Here is a 13265-nt window from a genome sequence, read left to right on the forward strand (position 1 = left end):
GAGCAGGCATTGGGGAGCTGGGGTTGAAGCTGTCTGAGAGAGAGACCATACCCCAGGCCTCTGTGTCTTTGTTCCAATCTGCAAGGATCCTCCCTTGAGGCACTCACGTAGAAAGTCCCAGTGACTGGGGCGATGTCTCCCAGCAAACTGAGGCAGTTCGGGATCTGAGCCACACTTTTAACTTCGTGGTTTTAATCTATAAAACAACCAACCTATGTGACGATTCCTCCCACTGTGAACTAACAAAGTTAAAGTAACCTGTGCTAATCAAAAGAGCCATCTAATTTAGTGTGAATTTATCCTAAAATATTAGACAGTTTGGCCGTTATTTTTTAAGAGTGTATGGGATAACTCCCAGAAGCCCGATCCACAGTGTTATTCTCATTACGTTTTACGTGTGTGTGTGTGTGTGTGTGTGTGTGTGAGTGTGTGTTTGCGTCCTTGTTTGCGGATATCAGAGAACAATCTGTGGGGAAGTTGTGTCTCTTCTTCCACTATGTGGGTTTCGGGGATAGAACTCAGATGCTCAGGCTTGTTAGGCAAGCTCCCTTAAATGCTGTTATCTCACCAGCCAATATAATACATAAAATTTCTTACATAGCTAAAAACTGTTTTCCTAAAATCTCTTTAACATTCAGCCACAACACATAACCTCAATCTCTGTCTCTCATTTCTTTATTGTAGAGAGTTTACTTCTAGATTGTTTCTTCATAAACATGTTCTTCTTTCTCGAACGATCTCATTAGATAACTTGATGACAGTGCATAGTCCAAAAGTAATACGTCAGATAGCGTCTTCCCATTTCGGGTGGCAGAGATTGGTTCATTAGACTGCCCTTTGGCTTTGGCCTTGGCCTTTGGAACTAGACACTTGTTTGCTGAAGCTCCCAGGGCCGGCTCCTTCCTTTGCTGGCCCCTAACCTCATCTGTCCAACCCCACCCTGAGAGACAGACTTATGTGGTTCACACTTGAAAAGCAGGATTGTAACTTTTCACTTGGGAAATAGGCGTCTTCTCACTGCCCTCACCTGGATGAAAGTGGGAGCTGCAGGGAGAATGAGGAAAACAAAAGTGAAATTAGCCTGAATTTGGTCACCTCCAGCCCAGGGGAAAGATCAAGACCATAACCCCGAGGGTGGCTTCTTTTCCTAGCCAACAGAGAAAATTAGCAGCTTGGGTTGTGTCTTAGTCATAGTTTCTATGGCTGTGACAAATCACCATGACCAAAAACCAGGTTGGGGGAGGGGAAGGGTTTATTCAGCTTCCACTGCTCATGTGTTAAGGGAAGTCAGGACAGGAACTCAAACAGGGCAGGAGCATGGAGGCCAGAGCTGATGCAGTAGGCCATGGGTGGGGTGCCGCTTACTGAGTTGCCCTCATGGCTTGCTCAGCCTGCTTTCTTAGAGAACCCAGGACCACCAGCTCAGGGATACATATAAAGTCCACCACAGGCTGGGCCCTACCCTATCAGTTACTAATTAAGAAAATGCCCTAGCCAGGTGTGGTGGTGCACACCTTTAATCCCAGCACTAGGGAGGTAGAGGCAGGTGGATCTCTGTGAGTTTGAGGCCTGCCTCGTCTACAAAGCGAGTCCAGGACAGCCAGGACTACAAGAGAAACCCTGTCTCGAAAAACAAAACAAAGAAAAAGAAAAAGAAAAGAAAAAAAAAAAAACGAAAAAGAAAACACTCTACAGCCGAATCCTATCGAGGCATTTTCTCAACTCAGGTTTCTTCCTTTCAGATAACTCTAGTCTGTGTGTCAGGCTGATATAAGATTAGCCAGCACAGGGTGTAAGGTTGTGGTGCCTGAGGCAGCATTTCCTCATGGCTCTATGTGTGACGCATCTGATGCCTGTATTCTTTGTTTTTCTTGTAGTAACTGAGCTGAGAACCCAGAGCAGCCCCTCACCCACCCTCAAGAGGCAAGCCAGCCCAACATGCTTTGTTTTGCTGAGGTGGAGGCTGAGAATTCTGACTATGTTGCCCAGGCTGGCCTAGAACTTCTGGACTGACGTGATCCTCCTGCTGCTGTGCCCAGATCACGAGACGCCCCCCAAAAAAGACCACCAGGACTCGATACCAATGCAATACACACAAGGACCTTTACTCTTTTGACTCTAGCTGGGTTCTGCTTCACCAACACAGTGGTATCCAGAAAGAGCCCCGGACTTTGAGCTGAGGGAAAATTTATAGGCTCCTATACCTCCCAGTGGCCCAAAGCAGGGGAGTTCCAGCCTGGCACGCAGCTATTGGTTGAGTAACATAAGGAGGTATAATGTCTAAAGGTGACAGGGTACAGAAAAATGCGCCAAGATGGCCCATGGTTTAGCTTTCTTTGCTCTCTTCAGTAACTACCTTGTCCAGGGAAGTGCCTGGTTTCTTATTAACCCTATCTACAGTGGGCAGGAAGGAATGTTGCCACAAAATTGGATCTCCCTTGGGGTCAGTCACTAGACAACGCTGTCTCTGGTGGGGCTCTTCTTAGCAGCTGGCCAGATTATCTCCTGTAGGTCTATTTCTTAACCTTTGTCCCAGTAACCCCGAAATTCAATTTTAGTTCTTCTGGTATTTCACTGCCTCATCCTCCGGAGAAGATGGAACAATAGGCATTCACCCCAGTGAATTTATTTATTTTATATGTATCAGTATTTTGCCTGTAATTCTGTGTGCGCACTACATGCCTGGTGCTGACAGAGGCGAGAAGAACATGTTAGACCTCTGGGACTGACTGGAGTTATGGATGCTTGTGAGCTACTATGTGGATGTTGGGTACCGAGGCCTGGTCCTTCACTAGAGCAACGAGTGATCTTAGCTGCTGGGCCATCCCTCCAGCCCCGATTTGCTGTTTTGAAAACAACTCCTAGCCAGGCATGGTGGCCCATGCCTTTAATCCCAGCACATGGGAGGCAGAGGCAGGGGGATTTCTGTGAGTTCAAGGCCAGCCTGGTCTACAAATCGAGTCCAGGTCAGCCAGGACTACCCAGAGAAACCCTATCTCAAAAGAAAAAAAAAAAAAAAGAAAGAAAAAAAGAAAGAAAGAAAGAAAAGAAAACAACTCCTACACTTGTTTTTAGCCAAATGGCAGAGAAATGGCCAAGACAACTTTTAAATACAACTTTCAAATTATCTCAGAACAGTTTCCCTAAATGGCTAAGTTAAACAGAATAACTTTTTTCAATAACTATATTTAAGCAGCTAAAAACAGTACAAACTAAAAACCACCCCAGATTAAATTCAAGAGTTGTGCACACCAAAGAGAATTTCAGCTTGCCATCTGTGGGGAGGCAGTTCAGGGGATAAAGTGCTGCTAGTGTGTGTCAGTTGTGGAGTTCAATCTCTATTCCTCAGAAACGTGGTGTGCTGAGGCATGCAAGTAACCTCAGCATGGGGGGAATAGAGGCTGGAGAATTGGCAGTGCAGTGTGGCCAACCTGGGCTGCCTAAGACCCTGTCTGAAAAGAAATAAAGAAAGAAAAGAGATACATTTTATAGGAATGAGAAAGTATCTTTAGTCAACTCCCAAGTTGAAAATTGTGAGCATAACTATGAATGCAGGCCAGGTAATCTAGTGGCAAGTTCTCCTTTGCTGTTCCTTTTATAAAATAGGGTCTGGCCATGTAGCTCAGGTTGACCCAGAACTCACTAAGGTAATTCAAGTTGGCCTCAGTCTTGCGGCTGTCCCTCTGCCTCTGCCTCCTGCCTGTGGGGTGTAAGTGTATGCTGCTGGGTCCCACTTCAGTGTGATGTACATCTCGTTGATTTGTGCACTACACAGGGAGCCTGGTCACTTTCTGTCTGCAACCTGCAGGGCTTCACTTTCTTTTCCACAATCCAGTGCTTCCAGGAAAATCAACCCCCTCCTTTGATGTCCCTCCCGTGTTTTGTCTGGTCAAGAATGTAACAGGAATCCTCTGTCCTCCGTCTTCCTTAGGACCTGCCCACCAACATAAGAAGCATGCTGTGTATTTTCTCCAACTTATAAAATCAGCCTTTTGATCAACTTCCTGCCCAGTTATTAATTTAAAAAAAATTTTTTTTTGGTTTTTCCAGACAGGGTCTTTCTATGTTAGCCTTGGCTGTCCTGGACTCATTTTGTGGACCACGCTGGCCTCAAACTCACAGAGATCAGCCTGCCTCTGCCTCCCGAGTGCTGGGATTAAAAGCGTGCGCCACCACCAGCAGCTACTTAAAAATTTATAGTGATGATTTCTCCTGGCCCTGAGATGATTGCAGGTGAAGACCCTTTGCTGTCAAGCATGACATGACCCCTTGAACCCATGTATTGGAAAGAAAGGATCAACTCCTTTAAGTTGACTTCTGACCTCTGGGAGACAAAGACGCACAGTAAACCAATAAATACAAAATAATAAGCATTTAAAACAAAGAAAATACTTGTGTAAGGCTGGGGAGATGGCTCAGAGGTTAAGAGCACTGTCTGTTTTTCCAGAGGTCCTGAGTTCAATTCCCAGCAACCACATGGTGGCTCACAACCATCTATAATGTGATCTGATGCCCTCTTCTGGTGTGCAGGTGTACATGCAGGCAGAGCACTGTATACATAATAATAAATTAATCTTAAAAACAAAAGAAAAGTCTTTGGTAGCCAATCTTGAAAGAATTATAGATATTTGCAGTATCAAATTTCTCTCCCTTTATTTTCTCTAAGACCCAGACTTAGAGAAAGTCTTAGCGGTTTCTGAATGAGACCGCTCTTGTCAAGGCCACCCATTGCATTCCATTGCATGCAATCCGTGGCATGTGGACCAGCAATGGCTTCCCTCCCCACTCCCTCTCGGCCTCCTCTGCTGACTGACCTTTTCTCCTTCCCCAAATATCTGTAGTCTGTCCTTTCACATCTCCTTTCTGTAAAAACAAGCTCTCCCGGTCATCTCTTCCAGGCTCAGACCTTAAACTCCATTCTTAAGGTGAAGATCTCAAATTTGTGACCCTATCTCAGACTGTTCATTTCCAGGCTCGCTGTGTCCAAAGGGGCCTTCTTCCTCTCTCTCTCCCTCCCTCCCTCTCTTTCTTTCTGTTTCTTTCCTCATCGAGACAGAGTTTCTCTGTGTAGCCCTGGCTGTTCCAGAACTCACTCTGTAGACCAGGCTGGCCTCAAACTCAGAAATCCACCTGCCTCTGCATCCTGAGTGCTGAGATCAAAGGTGACCACCTCACTGCCCTCCCTCACCCCTGAGAGTTCCAACACGTCAAAGGAGACATTCTCTTCGCCCTTCCTTCCCTCTACTCACTCCCTTCTCTAGACAGACTCTTATCATATAGGCCTGGCTAACCTGGAACTTTCTATGTAGACCAGGCTGGCCTTGAACTCACAGAGACCCTCCTGCCTCTGCCTCCTGAGTGCTGGGATTATACAGAGCTAAAAGTAGAATTTCTAACCTTGATCCACAAAAGATGCCATCCTTCCTGCAAGGGATGGTGGCATCACAAAAACCAGGAAAAGGCAAATTTGAGCTTATTTGGAAAAAGAGGTCTTTACAGATGTGATCAAGGAGCTTAAGGTAAGGTTGTGGCACTTTGTTTTAAATTCATTTTTATTTTTTACTTTGTATGTATATGGGAGCATTGCCTGCATGTCTGTGCATCACATGTGTCCTTTGTACACTCAGGTCAGAAGAGGATGTGGGATCCTCTGGAACTGGAATTACAAATAGTTGTAACTTGCCATGTAGGTGCTGGGAATCGATTCTGAGTCCTCTACAAGAGAAGCCAGTGCTCTTAATGACTGAGCCATCTCTCTATCCTCTTCGCTTTGAGACAAGATCTTCCTGCAGCTCAGGCTGGTCTTGAACTCACTATGAAGTTGAAGATGCCCCTGAACTCCTGGTTTTCCTACTTCCACCTCCCGAGTCCTGAGACTGCAGGCATGCACCATCATATCCAGCTTCATCCCCAGAGATGGCACCATCCTGGGAGGCTGTGGAAATGGGGGGGGGTGGGGCCTAACTGGGGGAAGTAGGCCACTTGAGTGTATACTGTCTTAGTAGGTTTTTATTGTTATGAAGGGACAGCATAGCCACACTCTTATAAAAGAAAACTTTATTTGGGGCTGACTTACTGTTTCAGAGGTTTAGCCCATTGTCATCATGGTGGCATGTAGGCAGACACCGTGCTGGAGAAGATGAGAGTTCTACATCTTGATCTGCAGGCAGCAGGAGACTGGGTGTCACACTGAGGGTAGCTTGAGCATAGGAGACCTCAAAGCCCACCCGCACAGTGACACACTTCTTCTAACAAGGCCACACCTACTCCAGCAAGGCCACCCCTCCTAATAGTGCTACTCTGTGGGCCAAGCATTCTATGGGGGGCATTCCTATCCAAACTTTAGGTCTCTTCTTGTCCTGCTATCTAACTCTGGTCTGCCAAGAAGTGAAGAACACCCTCCACAATACTTTGCCCAACCAAGAGCATGAGACCAAGCAATCACAGGAGCCGAGTAAGTCTGTCTACCTGTAAGTTACCCTGCCCGCTAGAGTGTTTGGTACTAACAGTATGACACTAAGAAACACATCCACCCTGGGTCCTTTGCATTTAGGCTAGTGCCTGAAATCAACTCAATGAAAAATCTCCCCAAAGTGACTGTGACACACCCTTTGTCCCACTCCCATCATTTCCTTTAAAATAGATTTTTTTTTTTCCAGAGCTGAGGACTGAACCCAGATCTTGTGCTTGCTAGGCAAGTGTTCTACCACTGAGCTAAATCCCCAACCCCTAAAATAGACTTTTAAATTTATTATTTTCAAGCACGTGAAGCACGTGTATGCATGCATGCATGCATACTGTATGTATGTATGTATGTATGTATGTATGTATGTATGTATGTATGAGAACTGGTGCCCACAGAAGCCATGGGTGTCATATTCCTTAGAACTCCGGGTACAGGTGAGTGGAAGCCACCTAAGGTGGGTGCTGGAAATGAACTCAGGTTCTCTACAAGAGCAGAACGTGTCATAACCCCTGCACCATCCAAACAGCCCCCAACCCACCCGCCACTGATCTACAGTATTTTGTAGCAAAGGAAGAACTTAAAGAAGGACATAACCCATACGCTCACATTTTACATTTCTTTCTTTCTCCATCCATAGCCCTGAATCACAATTTCAGGTTCTGTCCAATGAAAAATCCGTTGTATAAGAATAGTTTAAGCCGGGCGTGGTGGCGCACGCCTTCAATCCCAGCACTTGGGAGGCAGAGGCAGGTGGATCGCTGTGAGTTCGAGGCCAGCCTGGACTACAAAGTGAGTCCAGGACAGTCAAGGCTACACAGAGAAACCCTGTCTCGAAAACCCAAAATAAATAAATAAAGAAAGAAAGAATAGTTTAAAGACAGACACAGTGGCGCACTCCTTTAATCCCAGAACTTGGAGACAGACAGATGTCTGAGCTTGAGGTCAGCCTGGCCTACAGAGTGAGTTCCAGGACAGCCAAGGCTACGCAGAGAAACTGTCTTGAAAAAAGTGTGTGTGTGTGTGTGTGTGTGTGTGTGTGTGCGCCAGATAGTGCTATTATGGCATGTTGTGGCTAGAGGCAAACATGCTGCCAGCTCTAATGAAGCCATGTCTGAAGAATGGGAAGATAGGGGTGTAAAGAGATTTGTAATCATTCACCCTAAACTAGAAACTAAAAGATACACACGTCTGAACCTGGGAGAAGATGAAAGAATAAAATTGTCACTTACGGGATTGTTTGGACTGAGAGGTACCAAGAAAGTCAGGGTAAATTACAGAGCATGCAATAGAGCTAAATCCGCTGGCACAAAGCATAGAGTGCCTTGTATAGACAGAGTTGTTTAGAAAATACAAGAGGCAGGGCAATGATCTGTGTTAGCAGTGGCCTCTCAGACTCGAGGCAGAGAAGACCTAACAGATCTGAACCAGAGGCAGCACAAGAGGCAGGAGGCTGAGAGCGAGGGCCTGCCTGCTGGAACTCTGGAAAGCCCTTTTGTTCCATTGGCTTGAGCTGGTTAGCTTTTTTTGGCTGTTTGTTCTGTGTGTAGCCTTGGTTGTCCTGGAACTCACTCTGTAGACCAGGCTAGCCTCAAGCTCATGGAGTTCCACCTGCCTCTGCCTCCTGAATACTAGGATTAAAAGTGTGTGCCACCAGCACCCAGTTTAGCTTTTTAAAAACATTTTTTAGTGGTACCAGGGACTAATCCAACCCAGGGCTTCGAGTTTACTAGGCAAACACTGTACTCTTGAGCTCCCTACCCTGCCAACGTCACTGGAAAAATCCCATATCTTCACGGCCCGCTGTGTGTACTTTCTTCTTGGAGTTAGCCATGTCGACTCCTGTTGTTCCCTATACGTAAATGCATATATATGTGCCTGGGGATGTACCCTGTAACCTCAGCTCTCAAGAGACAGAGACTGGAGGGTCACAACAGGCTTGGGGCCATCCTGGTCTGTAAAGTGAGTTCTAGGTTGGCTAGAGATGCTTAGCAGTACCCTGTCTCAAATGAATAGGTAAATAAACATCCTCACACACATATTTAATGACCCAGTGCTTTGGGACTGAAAAAGATACAGCATTAGCCGGGTGGTGGTGGTGCATGTCTTTAATCTGCACTTGGAAGGTAGAGGCAGGCAGATCTCTGTGTGTTCAAGGCTAACCTGGTCTACAGAGAGAGCTCCATGAATGACTACACAGAGAAACCACGTCTCCAAAAAAATGAAGTAAAAGTTGGACAGTGGTGGCACACGCCTTTAATCCCAGCACGTGGAGGCAGAGGCAGTTGGAACTCTGAGTTCAAGGCCAGCCTGGTCTACAAACCAAGTCCAGGACAGCTAGGCTATACAGAGAAACCATGTTTCGAAAAACAAACACAAAAAGGAGGGAGGGAGGGAGGGAGGGAGGGGAGGGAGGGAGGGAGGGGAGGGAGGAAGAGAATTTAATACATCCCAACACTGGGAAGCTGAGACAGACTGAGGCCAGCTTCCACTTCTGTGAAAACTTGAGGTGGGGGTGGGGGTTTGGGCAAGAATCAGTCCAGAACTGGACACATCATCCTCACAGGTTAAAAACACCAAGTCTTTGCTAAGAATCCTAGCGGACATATTCTTCATAGCCGTTCATTTAGGCTGCACTCAGGTAATTCACATGTGTGTCTCTCCAAGTAAGAGCTGCTTGACAGGTCTGCAAAACATGAGGGCCCACGTCACCCTAAGCAGCAGTAAGCACCATGCGACGCTGGTATCTGGGCCTTTGTTGCAGTTACATAAGAGACACAGGCATTAGAGTCAGACAAGTCTGGACCCACAATACTACTACTGCAAAACATTAGAGCGGCGCAGCACCAGCAGTAAGTGCCGCAGCTGAAGCACCAACATGGCGGTGTTTGAATGCGTGGTCTCCACCTGCTGGTGGACTGGTTAGCTCCAGAGTGAATACTTTGCCTAAATATCAATCAGTTCTGCCATTTTGTCCATGGGAAGCTAAGAACTACTTTTTTTTTTTTACTCTCAAAAAAAAAAAAAACTTTTTATTTTTAATTCTGTGTAGATCTAGTCTAAAGGATTAGGAAAATAGCAAAGAATGGTCGGACCAAATCAGGATCAAACTTCAGCAGGACAAACATTAAACCGAGCTCCGTGTTCTGCACTGGAGCATGCGCAGCCCTGTTGGTAGTAGCCCAGGTGGCTCCCTGCTCACAGCTTTTCTTGGGGTCTCTCTCCACTGATGGTTCAGCTTCCGGTTCCACGTCAGAGCGTTACCCATCATACCTGGGAACTGCCAGGAATGGTTCTTACCCTCAGGTACGTTTCCTGGCCTCCCAGGCCTTTCTTTGAAATCTAGTTGAAAGTTGTTCTATCCTTAAGAATCCAAGAGGAGCTGGGTGTGGTGGTGTACGCCTTTAGTCTCTGAGAGATCAAGGCCAGCCTGGTCCACAAAGAGCGTTCAAGGATAGCCAGTACTATTACACAGAGAAACAAACCCTGTCTCAAAAAAACAAACAGCAGTCGGACGTGGTGGCGCACGCCTTTAATCCCAACACTCGGAAGGCAGAGGCAGGTGGATCGCTGTGAGTTCAAAGCCAGTCCGGTCTACAAAGCGAATCCAGGACAGCCAAGGCTACACAGAGAAACCCTGTCTAGGAAAAAAATAAAATAAAACAAAACACCAACAAAAAAAAAAAAGAAAGAAAGAAAGAAAGAAAGAAAGAAAGAAAGAAAGAAACAAGAAAAGAATCCAAGAGGAATCTGTACATTGCAAAACCATTACATGAACAACTGTTTTCTTGAGCTGTAGCCATGGTACCAAGGTACCAAGGTACCATGGCTACAGTGGCCACAGAGTGCCTGGATGGTTGAATGTAGGGGAAACAGTTTCTTAGGGGGACATGAGTTCAACTATTTTTTTTTTTAAGATTTATTTATTTATTATGTATACATTGCTCTGCCTGCTTGTACCCCTGCAGGCCAGAAGAGGGCGTCAGATCAGATTATATATGGTTGTGAGCCACCAGGTGGTTGCTGGGAATTGAACTCAGGACCTCTGGAAGAGTAGTCAGTGCTCTTAACTGCTGAGCCATCTCTCCAGTTCAACTATTCTTACCTTGAGGCTGCAGTTGGTGAGGTCAAACCATTCCTGACATACCCTTAAGGTGTCTTTTCTGGTGTCTTCTTGCAGGTACTTGGCTGCTGCTTCTTACTGGCCCTCTTCCTGGGCCCTGTTTAGTGTACTCTCTGCTTGGACAAACATTCTGGATGAAAAGCAACTTGGAGGAGGAAAGGGTTTATTTCAACTTCCACCTTTTTTTCTTTTAAATTTACTTAATGTATATAAATGCTGTCTGCATGTATAGCGGCATGCCAGAAGAGGGCATCAGATCCCAGTATAGATGGTGTGAGCCACCATGTGGTTGCTGGGAATTGAACTCAGGACATCTAGAGAAGCAGCCAGTGCTCTTAACCACTGAGCCATCTCTCCAGCCCCAGCTTCTGCTTCCGTCACATTCTGGCACTGAGGGAAGCAAGGGCAGGAACTCGGGAAGAATAATGTGTGTTCACTCATTCTCTGGCTTATACTTGGCTAGCTTTCTTAAGTAGCACAGGACCACTGCCTTGGGAACAGCATAGCTTGGGGAAGGACAATCTGAATGTCTGAACCAAAAACACTAGCGAATATTTATCCACCCACACTGACGAACCACATCAACAATTCACTTATGCAAGTATCTGCAAATAATGTATATGCATGCATGCACAGTTACTATGTGTATATATATGTGTATATATACATGTGTTAAAACATAGACAAATGAACATTTTCAGTACTCACAGTTTTTATTTCATTAAAAATATGTTTTTGTGTTTACATTATCAAAGTTACTAGGACTTTGTAAGTCTGGAAGCACTCACTAGGCTGAACTGACTTGCAGATGGATGGATGAAAGTAAATGATTTTTACAGCTTTTTAACCTGCCCAGATAAGCTGTATTATGCTAACACTTGAGAAGTATGCATTCCTGGCTTTTTAAACAAATTGCTGAGACTACAATTGTACAATTGTTTGTACCACTAACAAAGATTAGCATTTAGCAAACAGAGACATGAGAGTTCAAACTATCGTAGTTTTATTTCTCAAAGTGGATCCAAGCTGAGGAATATATCCTGAACATCAAATTTTATATAACCTTTGCTTTAAAACTATGCAAAATATGCCTGGATGATAAACATTACATTCTATATATTTCTGTGTACATGTTTTTATTCCTGACACACAATAATGGAAGCTACATCAGCCTTTCCCATAATCACACCATTACAGTAAACTAGTGAATTTTCATGAAAGTTTGGTTTTTCCTAGTACTGTGTACTACTAGCTCTGGGGCCTTGTGAATGCTAGGCAAGTACTCTCCACTGAGCAATACTCTCAGACTTTTTTTTCTTCTTCTCCTATGAGCTGGAGGAGAGCAAAGGAGGGTCTCATTAGGCTTCCCGTGAAGACTTTGACTGTGTGGTCCTCTTGCTTCGGCATCCTGAGTATGTGGATTACAGCCCTGTGTTAAGAGGCCCAGCTCCACAGTTTTCTGGCTTCATTACATGCAGTTCTCCTAGGCATTAAACTCCCTTAAAAGGCCACATGACCTGGCAAGGACAATCAACATCAACAGCGTTGACATATGAGGACTACCAACCATAGGGTACCTCACAAAGAAGTGTCAAAATCCTACGTACCTCACGCTGAACAAATGCCAACCGCTCTCCTGTGCAGCAAGGTTGGCTTCTGGTGGTTCTTGACTATGCCTGGGGACTAGAAACGCTGCCCATCTTACCTCACTGGGGGCCGCTCTAACCCGCCCTCCCCTACACATTCCACACAGAATTTACACAAAGGCCGAACAGTGCTTGTGCTCCACCGGCAACAGGACTCTACTGTGGTGTCGTGACTCTGATTCTTATGTGGATTACTGAGACAGGGACACATGACTGTTGGAAGCAGAGTATGTTGTCGGTGACTGCCTGACCGATGTGGAAATGAGCTCAGGCAGGGTTTGCAGACATGTGCACATTATCATCAGGGCTCTCAAACACATTTGCCTGCGCTAGTCATCTCTAAAAATAAGATAGCCTAGCTATTATTTCTGTCTCTATAGAATAAAAGAGCTGTAACTCTTGATACTTAATTAAAAATATATTAAAATGTATTTATCGTTAAGTGGATGAGCACATATGCCATGGTGTTTTCCTTGCACCTCCACATGGGTTCTGGGGATGCATGGAACTCAGTCAGGCTTGCAAGGCTGGCACCGTGCACCCACTGAGCCATCTTACCAGCTCAAAACAGGACACTGTAAAGGCAATGCTGAATTCAGATGCAAGGGGCTCATTCACGTACCTCCACTTGTTCATTACAAATCATGCAAAATCTGGAAGACAAGACTACAGTATTCCAAAATACTGAGCCACAAAGAACAAGAATGTTATTGCTTCACCCTAACCTGTGGAAATAGCCGGCTAAACTTTCGGTATTCCTTTGCCCGAACTTTGGCTGTATGAGAGGAACTGACACTAGCAGGGCCCAGGCTCTCTAGAAACACACTCCAGTGTCAAGGCTTAGACTGGTACCACAAGACAGACCAGAGTGACTGCTAGATCAACTAAGAGTTCCACATAGACTTTGCCAAACTCAAGAACTTACAATGAGACACTTGAGTCAAGGAACTTCATAGTCACAGATACACACACAACCCTGCTGCATGGACCAGGTCAAACACGGGAACATGGCTAAGTCTAAACCTATCCTGAC

Source organism: Acomys minous (assembly GCF_964271855.1).
Source record: "Acomys minous genome assembly, chromosome: 5".
Lineage (NCBI taxonomy): Eukaryota > Metazoa > Chordata > Mammalia > Rodentia > Muridae > Acomys > Acomys minous.